This window comes from Microcebus murinus, chromosome 16 (genome assembly GCF_040939455.1).
Source record: "Microcebus murinus isolate Inina chromosome 16, M.murinus_Inina_mat1.0, whole genome shotgun sequence".
Taxonomy (NCBI): domain Eukaryota; kingdom Metazoa; phylum Chordata; class Mammalia; order Primates; family Cheirogaleidae; genus Microcebus; species Microcebus murinus.
Window position 1 is genome coordinate 21,096,080 of NC_134119.1, and position 8,936 is coordinate 21,105,015.

Genomic DNA, 8,936 nt, shown 5'->3' on the forward strand with positions numbered 1-8,936 from the left:
CCACTCCTGATCTCAGTGTCATGTAATGATAAACATACATTATAGTGCTGACAGGCTTGCCGACTGGCCAGGGTGTCTCTGTTCCACATGGCTCATTCTTCTGGAACATGAACAGAAGAATGGTGTGGCTGAGAAACACAGGAGGAGCAAGCAGAGAGGTGCAGTGCTCAGAACTGGCAGGTCCCCACTTTTGCCCATATGCCACTCACCAAGACAAACCATATGGGGCCAAAGCAAGCTTACTAGCAGAAGCAACTACAAACTTTTTGGGCAACGGCGGCGGCGTATGCACAGGGGGAGAGAGGAATGAGGAACATCACCCCCCACCAGCTGGGTAATCTCACACATTATCTGTGTGGAAGTGCTGGTGGGGCTAGGACGTTAATGTATTTCCCTCCAGGTAGCAAATGTCCCTGTGACAGGCAAGGACCTACTTGAGACAATGCCTAATCAGTGAAGTGACTCTAGGGCTGTAATTTTAGACTAGTCTTTTTGGGAAGGCAGAGGATGCAGTACCTTGAATCGCCTTTCATGTGTGGCCCTTTCCTTTTGTTGATTGAATGTACGCAACAAAAAGGGATTCTGAGACTCAGCTTCTCATCCTATATCAGTCTGGCATTTTTAGGAGCAGGCAGTTCCCATCCTTGTCTCTCTATGTGTCTGGAGTAAGGACTGGATTCTGCTTTTCCTAGCAGTGGTGTCTGGAGATGTGACCTTCATTTCTCAAGGAGTCTTTTTCCAGCTAAACTGCCTGTGCTATAATTACTATCCTATATAAGTTAATTAAATCAAATATTGTGACAGTAAGAATAGAATGGAGATGGAGACAATGTCTCACAATAGTCACAATACCCAGATTGTTCCTTGACGCTGTTACCTTATCCAGAGCTTCCTTGACAGGAGGACTGCATTGATGTTAATTTAATTACATTCTGACACATGCTCATGGAGAGAGAGAAATTACAATACAGGTAAATGGTATTTAAGGAAATGCGTGTCTCCGAAAAAAGTTTATACATACATCCTTTACTGTGAAAATGAGACTCATCCATTCTATAAATATTTTCAATAGTTTCTCATCTCTCCAGAGGCCACCTTGACAAGAAGAAACATAGATGAACTCATTTGAGAAATCAGTGAATCTTCTTTTCTGAGAAAAGTATATAATACCACACTTTGCATATTGATTTAGTAGGGTTTTTCTTTTTTCAAAAAATATATATATCTTATTTCAGAATATTATAGGGGTATAAACATTTTGGTTACCTAAATTGCTTTTATACTGTTTAAGTCCAAGTTATAAGTGTGTCCATTACCCAGATAGTGTGCATTGTACCTGTTAGGTGTAAATTTACCCATCCCCTTCTCTCCTCTCCCACTTGCTAGATTTCTGATGAATGTTATTTCTATTTTGTGCACATAAGTGTTGATCCATTAGTTCCAAGTTAATGGTGAGTACATGGAGTGTTTGTTTTTCCATTCTTGCGATAATTCCTTAGAAGAATGGTGTCCAGTTCCATCCAGGTTAATATAAGAGGTATTAGTTCACCATTTTTTAATGGCTGAGTAGTACTCCATGGTATACATATACCACATTTTATTAATCCACTCGTGTATTGATGGCCACTTGGGTTGTTTCCACATCGTTGCAAGTGTGAATTGTGCTGCTATAAACAACAACAAAAATAAATAAATGGGACCTGATTAAATTAAAAAGCTTCTGCACAGCCAAGGAAACAATCAAGAGAGTGAGTAGACAACCTATAGTAGGTTTTTTTTGAAGCACTTGTCATCTGCCAGACAATATTGCAAGCACTTCATAAATATTAACTTATTTAATCTTTATTATAAATGTATGAGGTAGGTCCTATTATTGTTCCCATTTTACAAATGGAAAATTTGGAGCACAAGAAGGTTAAATAACTTCCTCAAGGTTAAGTAACTCTAAAAAGGTATGGATTTGCACATGCCTCATGGGGAAAGGAGATGAAGCACTTGGCAGATGATACAATTTTCCTCATGAAACACAAATAGTCTGAATAAACATAGCATTTTGGGGAACAAACTAGCCTTCTCAAACCCAAGAATCTTGATTTGATATACGAGAGATTTTTCCAGCCAAGTATCCATTCTCTCTTCTAGCTATAGCAACTCGATTTTCTTTTAGAAGAACCACTCTCCCTCTTCTAAGCCATGTGGGTTGAGTGGCCGTATCCAACCATCCATCTCCAAGGCTGGGAAAGAGAAGAGCACACGACCTGCGCAGAGACCAGAGTGTTATGGCAATGGAGTGGGTTAGGGAACCCGACTTGTAGTTTATGGCTAAAGGGGACCAGATGCTTATCTGTAAGGAATATTTTACTCCTTTCCAAAATAGCAGGAAAGGTCGCAAGTCAAAGTGTTAATAGCTGGTAATTCTGGATGGTGGGAAAGGAAAGAAAAGAAAAACAAAAAAGAAAAGAAACAGACATTTTTTGAAAGAAAAATATGAACTTTGCCATATACATTTTTTTTCTTTTCTTATTATGTAAATCTTTCCAGGAGATACTTAAATGTCATAACTGTATTAGTTTTCTATTGCTGCTGTAACAAATGGTCACAAATTTCATGGCTTAAAATGATACAATTTTATTATCTGACAGTTCTGGAGGGTAGAAGTCTAACATTGATCTCACTAGGCTAAAATCAAGGTCTCAGCAGGGCAGTGGTCCTTTATGGAGGCTCTAGGAAAGAATCTGTTCCCTTGTTTTTCCCAAGGTCTAGAAGTCACTCACATTCTTTGGCTTGTGGCCCTTTTCTCCATTTTCAAAGCCAGCAAGATTGCACATCTCTGACCATTCTTCTGCTGTCACATTTTTCTCTGGCAACAGTGGGGAATGTTCTTCAATTTTAAGAACCTAACCTTAGATTAGGTTAAATTGGGTCCACCCAGGTAATCCAGGATAATCTCAAGATCCTTAATTATATCTGCCAAGCCCCTTTTGGCAAGTAAGGTAACATATTCACAGTTTCCAGGGATGAAAATGTGGACCTCTTTGGACAATGGGTCATTATTCTGCCTACTACAATAATCTACAGTAGGAAGACATCCTACATCTGTAAATTAAAGGTTCTTGTAAGGCTCTCCTTCATTTAGCATGCTATCTCTCTGAGAAGACAAAGTTTTTATTCAATTTTAAATTCACAGCAGTGAGGGTTCCTTTTCTGATTATGCATAAGTGAGAATAAAATTTGCTGTACATTTTAAAAATAGAAAACAATGAGAAATTTACATGTTCATAAGGTGGTTGTCAACAAATTAGCCAGGAAGATCTCAAATTAAAGTTATGACAGAGCTGTCTTCTAGATTTTCCTCAATGAAGAGATGGGCATCTAGGCATCATTTTCTATGATTGTTGCATTGCTATAGCAAGTCACTTTGGCTAAAATGACAGCCCTGTTCTATGAGATACTACATCTTGCACCGGTGCAATGCTTTTTCTGAAAACAGGTCAGTTTCTTATGAACCAAAATTTTGCTGAACTGGTTAGTTGTCTAGAAAATGGAGGCTGGAAGTAATTATTAGAAAGTGCTAATGTTCGCTGACCTATGATGAATAAGCCTTCCTTCCTGAGTAGATTAACTTCTCTTTGAGGAAAGAGCTAATGAAGTTCGACTCCCCAAAAGATCACAAGTAGACATTTGATTAAGCAAGCAAGTTAAAGCAAGAACTTGGCACATAACCATGAAAACAGTCTTTGTTAAGTCTCTTCACATTCCATTGAGCAATTGCATTCCTCTGGCAGCCAAAGGAATAACGCATTAAATGTTCAAGAACTGGAATTATGCAATCAACCATCAGAAATGCTCAAGCTGGCCTTCCAGTTAATCAGAGGGTAACTGTGTTATTCCTATCATCCGCTAAACATTTGTATGGCTTCTCTCTGTATCATTCCTGAAAAACAATTTTAGCAGATAGAATTTGTTCCAAAATGTAAGATGCAAGAAAGGGACATTTCTCTGCTTTCATAGCTCAAGTCAAATGTTGCTTGTCAAGATTAGCAAAAAGTCTAATAGTTGTTATTATTTTTTTTTTCTAGTTTCCTTCTCTTGTTTTGGATTAATGGAAACCAGGACAGAGAGAGGTGCAGCTCCTGTGTTGCCAAGATATACGTGGGCTGTCCGAAAAGTATCCAGCCATTGCTAATATATATTTTTCATATTACATGGTTGGATTCTTTCTGAACAGCCCTTATAGATTGCCCATTCCAAACTGGACCAGTACACTGGGCCGCTGTGTTGTCAGCACCTGCCCTCTCTAGCCTTCATTGAGTATAATGAACTTCACAGCTGTCCCCAAGGGTGCAGTGTTTTGTGTTTTAAACTGATTGCCACACAGCCTCCCTGTGATGGGTGCTTCCAATTTGAGGTACAGCGTGGGAGTTGAGCCCTCTCTCCTCCTGGTCTTCAGAAACCCAACCCTGTGCCTGGCCTGGCCCCTCTGCCTGAGAGGTGGAGGGTGAAAAATCACCTTTTCGCTCTTTCCATAAGCATTTATTAAATGTTCTTGTAGTTTAGGTTCCCTTAAAAGCAGACTCTGAAACAAGAATCCAAGTGTAAGAAGTTTATTTGGGAAGTGATCCCAGGACACAGGGGTAGGGAAGTGCAGAAGTGAGACAGGAAGGAAGGCAGACATGGGAGGGCATTATCAAGTAAGTTGCCACTGTGGGCACTCAGCCTCGCTGGGGAACCCTGGGAGACAGTGCAGAACATCCAGCATTGATCTATGGAGGGGTGAGGGAGCTGGGTTGTATCCACCAGCTCCTGAGGATCACTGGCTGAGTGCTGCCAGTGCTTCATTTCCCACACTGTCCAGTCTTCTGTGCCTGAGGCCAGACGGGCTCCCTCCTCTTGGGAGAAAGTCCTGTGGCACAGAGATGCAGACCCTGGCAGTTGGAAGTAGAACAAGCTTGCACTGCAATGGTGAGGCCCAAGGGGACAGTAATATGAAAAATCTCTGATTCCAGCATATGAGTAAGACACTGAAACAGGTGCTGTAGAAGAGTTTAATCATCTTCAATCAGTATGTTATGCAGATGCAGCTCCATTTTGGTGATGGGCTGCTCAAGGTTATGCCAATTGCTGCAGGAGAAACAGAAAAAGTAGGAAGCATGGTGTCTCCCTGATTCTGAGGAGCTTCCTGTCTAAGGAAGGAAGACAACCCCAACTCCACCAAGCACCAATGGCTTACATATATACCAAATATAATGGTGCTATAGGCATCAGGGAGGGATTGGAATTCTTGGGAAAGGCTTCATGAAGAAAGTAGGAAATGAAGGAAGGGCAATGTTAGCAGAAAAGACCCCAAATCTATATAGTCTGAGCAGCAATGAGAAAGTATGGAGACAAATTTAACCAGGCATGTTGGTAGATGGTGAGCAAGCCCATGAGAATAGAGGCGATGGGACATGTACAAGAGGAGTGGGAATCTTCACACTTGGCTGGGTAGTGCAGGACCAACATTGAGAGGCTTGAAAGCAAATAGAAAAAGTCTCAGCCTGTCATTGTCCTAGAAATGTCAGTCATTGCCTTGAGTCCACAATTCCTTTTGAAAAAGTCCACCCATGTCCACAATGCTGTTGAAGAAGTGGCTGTGTCATGGAAGATGACGTGTGACTGCGGTGGGAGTGCACCTTCCAAGCCTTCCAGCCTCAGGGGCACTTTCCTCCTTACTACAGCCGTGCATCGGGGCACACACACACTTGCACTCACACACCTGCACTGTCCTGGGCATGCAAAGGTAAATGAGGCAAGATCCTTGCCCTCAACTCATTTGCAGTCACATTGGGGGATACCAGCTTGCAAATGTAGGTAACTAGACAGAAGGCTTTGGCTGGAGGAGAATTACAAAAAAAAAAAAAAAATCACCCAAAGGAAGTTCTCTGCCAAGGGTGATTTAACATCTATGTGCCCCTTTCCCACCAAACAAATTAAGATCACTCTGCACACAAATGTGGCTGGTTTCCACCCAGGTACTATTTTCTTATCTCTTCCAGAAAACAGAACTTACTGAAAGATGACTGTTGAAAGAATATGATCAGAACCTGGCAGGTGCCCAGTTTATTATATTCAGCAGCTCTGACCAAAGAAAGAGAAGAGTAAATACCAAACCCAAGGGCAGTTGGTAAGACTATTGTGTATTTTTCCTTTTCTTTTTCCCCTTAAGGCATGTTTGCTCTTTTAAGAGCTGAGAACTTATTGTTTAAAGTATTTTTGGTCCAACGATCAGCCTGCTAAGAAAGTAGTGGGCATCTGCTGGTGGTAGTTGGGTTCTTGCCCAGTGTCTGTGACCTCTGTTTAGCACAGAAATAGGGTGTGATCCAGCATCCACGAGGCTTTCAGGAGTCTTGGGAAAAAATTGATAAAACACTGAGAGCTTTTTTTATATTATGGGAAATGATATGCCATATGACACCACTTGGTTTTTAAATATATAACCAAGTGCTACATACGAGTAAGTTACTGTATTAGGAATTCACTATTAGTAAAATTTGGTATCGTTCATTTAACATAGCACAATATTGGAGTTTGTTGAGAACAGTAATTTAGGATTCTGATAAAAGTTGGTTTCCACTAAATATTTCATGGCTCTGCAAAGGTTATATTGTCTCTGCACACAGGCAGACACTGTGAATTCCCACATGGCTTGGCGAAGACACTTTTATCGATGCCTCTCTAGTGTTGTTATCTATAGTTTTCAACTGCAGCCATTCTTGCTGCTTAAATATGCATCATTGTTAGCTCAAATTCATCTTAATCCACTTTCTTTTATATTTGGTGGATTTTCCTTTGTGGAAAAATGCCATTTGGGTTTGGGTCTCCCCAGAAGAGGAGGAGCTAAGCTAAAAGTATGAGTGCAAGTGGTTTATTTGAGGGGTGAGACCAGGAAGCCCTGGAAGGAAGACAGGGGAGGGAGGAAAATCAATAAAGGAGTGTTTTAATGAAAAGAATTACTGTTGAGGGCAACTGGAGCTCAGGCCTTGGGGATCCTGGGAACACTTTGCAGAACATGCCTCAGTGTTGTCCTACCCAAGAGGTTAAGAGGTTGGGGTATTTATTCAACATTTTCCACCTTATGTTTGTTGAGGACTGCTTCTAGAGGCATGAACTCACAGATGCCTCTAGGCTGCCCTGCATGTTGGAACATGCTACCGAAGCCAGAGAAAGCCCTCAGGGAGGGCAGGGGTGCTTGGTGAGAGGCTGTCAGTGAGGAGAAGATTCGGAAAAGAGTGCTAACAGTAATTGGACAGTGCGTGGGTGCTCTGACAGCATCTGCTGTGGATGCTTATTTCCATGAACTGTATTTAGGGCCCTTGATTTTCTAATCACTTGATTTTGAAACACACACGTGGTGCATTTCAATGTGCCATATAAGCCCATATGGCTAAGTAGTCAGAGAAAACATTATGTAAGGATGTAATCTTAAAACTCCAACCTGGATGATGGGAAGAAGCCAGCCATAGGAACAGTGAGGCAAAGTGTCATGCATCATTTTACCCATTTAAATTCTGAGTCTAAATCAAGGAAATTTAAATCCTGGATTGCTTGAAGACTAATTCTTGGCAATCATATTCTCATTCAGAATAAACTTTTTTAGCTATTTCTTTCAGAATAAATGTTCAAATTTTCCATTTGATACCATTTGAATGTTCACGCTTCTTCTCTTGTCTAGTCAGTTTATCTATATTCACCATTAGTCAAATTTCCCAATCTCATTTTCACCAAATACTCTTTTGACAGTTCCCATTTTCAAGGCTAGGTTTCTCTGGTCCCCTTCAGATTTTCATGGAAACTATAGTACCTTAAAAAAAAAATAAAATAAAATCTCATTCAAGACCCAGAAAGCCTCAATCCCTCTAGAGATGGCAAGGAGCACAATTTGGATACCTGGGACTGGACTTGTTCAAACCTTTCTGTTAATAGTTACAAACATCCTGACTTTGTCTATCCTCTCAGGCACTAGTTCTGAAGTTCCTGAATGCTTTCTGTAATTACATGGCATCAAAAAGAAATTAGATGGGGTTTCGAAGGGATATATTCCCCAAAGTCCCTGAGTCTCAGACTTTTCTTGCCATGGAGTCACTGTCAAAATTGTCTGAATCACCTATTTCTTCTTTCCGGGGCAGCACACTCCCAAGGAACATGTGGCTTCACTCCTCAACAAGTTCAGTAAACAGTGTTGGAGAGAATACTAACAGTTTTAACCAAGTATGAAGACGGGTAAGATCTCACTTGTTCTAAGATTTCCTGAAATCATCCAGGTGAAAACAGCATCTCTTGCCATCACGAGCCACCAGTGACAGATGGTGGCTTCTCTCTCTGTCGTGTTCCGCAGCAACCCGTCTCCCCCCCTTGTGATTCTGTGGATACAGCTGACTTTTGAAAGAATCATTTTCTCCTACATGTATTTTGAGTTGTTATCATCTCTGCATATGATTGCTTTCTATCTCCTGGAGATTCTGCACAATTTATGTTCCTCTGCCGGAAACCTTTATTTTTTTTATATACTATTATGGATTATTTTCATCAACTTTTCTTTCATTGCAAAAGTTTTACAATGGGAGTAGACGTCGATACTCAGTTTGTAAATTGATATAATTTTCAATAACCCATTACATATGATTTTTTTTTGTATATCCAGCAACACAAAGTTGGCTCTCAATAAAGGTAGAATTAATAAAATGTTTAATTCATTGTTTTTTTAAGAAGACCCAACCTAGCAAAGCCGGAAGCAAACTTAAAACATGTATGTTAAAGGAATTCTAGGTTTCAGGATTTTTGACCTTGTATCTGAAATCCTGTATTGACTTAGGATTGTGCTGAGTAGTAGGGAAAAGAAGTCCTTTTTTCACATAGCCACTTGGAGAAAACAACAAACCTTCAAAGTTGTAAACCAG

At 40.6% G+C, this 8,936-nt stretch overlaps 1 long non-coding RNA gene across 1 annotated transcript in view; it reads left to right on the forward strand.

Moving 5' to 3' along the window:
* The window catches only part of LOC105880045 (uncharacterized), a 119,129-nt gene extending 110,428 nt beyond the window's left edge, over positions 1-8,701 (forward strand). Inside the window, exons 2-3 of the long non-coding RNA XR_001157998.3 lie at positions 6,036-6,163; positions 8,166-8,701. This is a non-coding gene — a long non-coding RNA (uncharacterized LOC105880045). The remainder of the gene's footprint in view (positions 1-6,035; positions 6,164-8,165) is intronic.
* Positions 8,702-8,936: the final 235 nt, after the last annotated feature.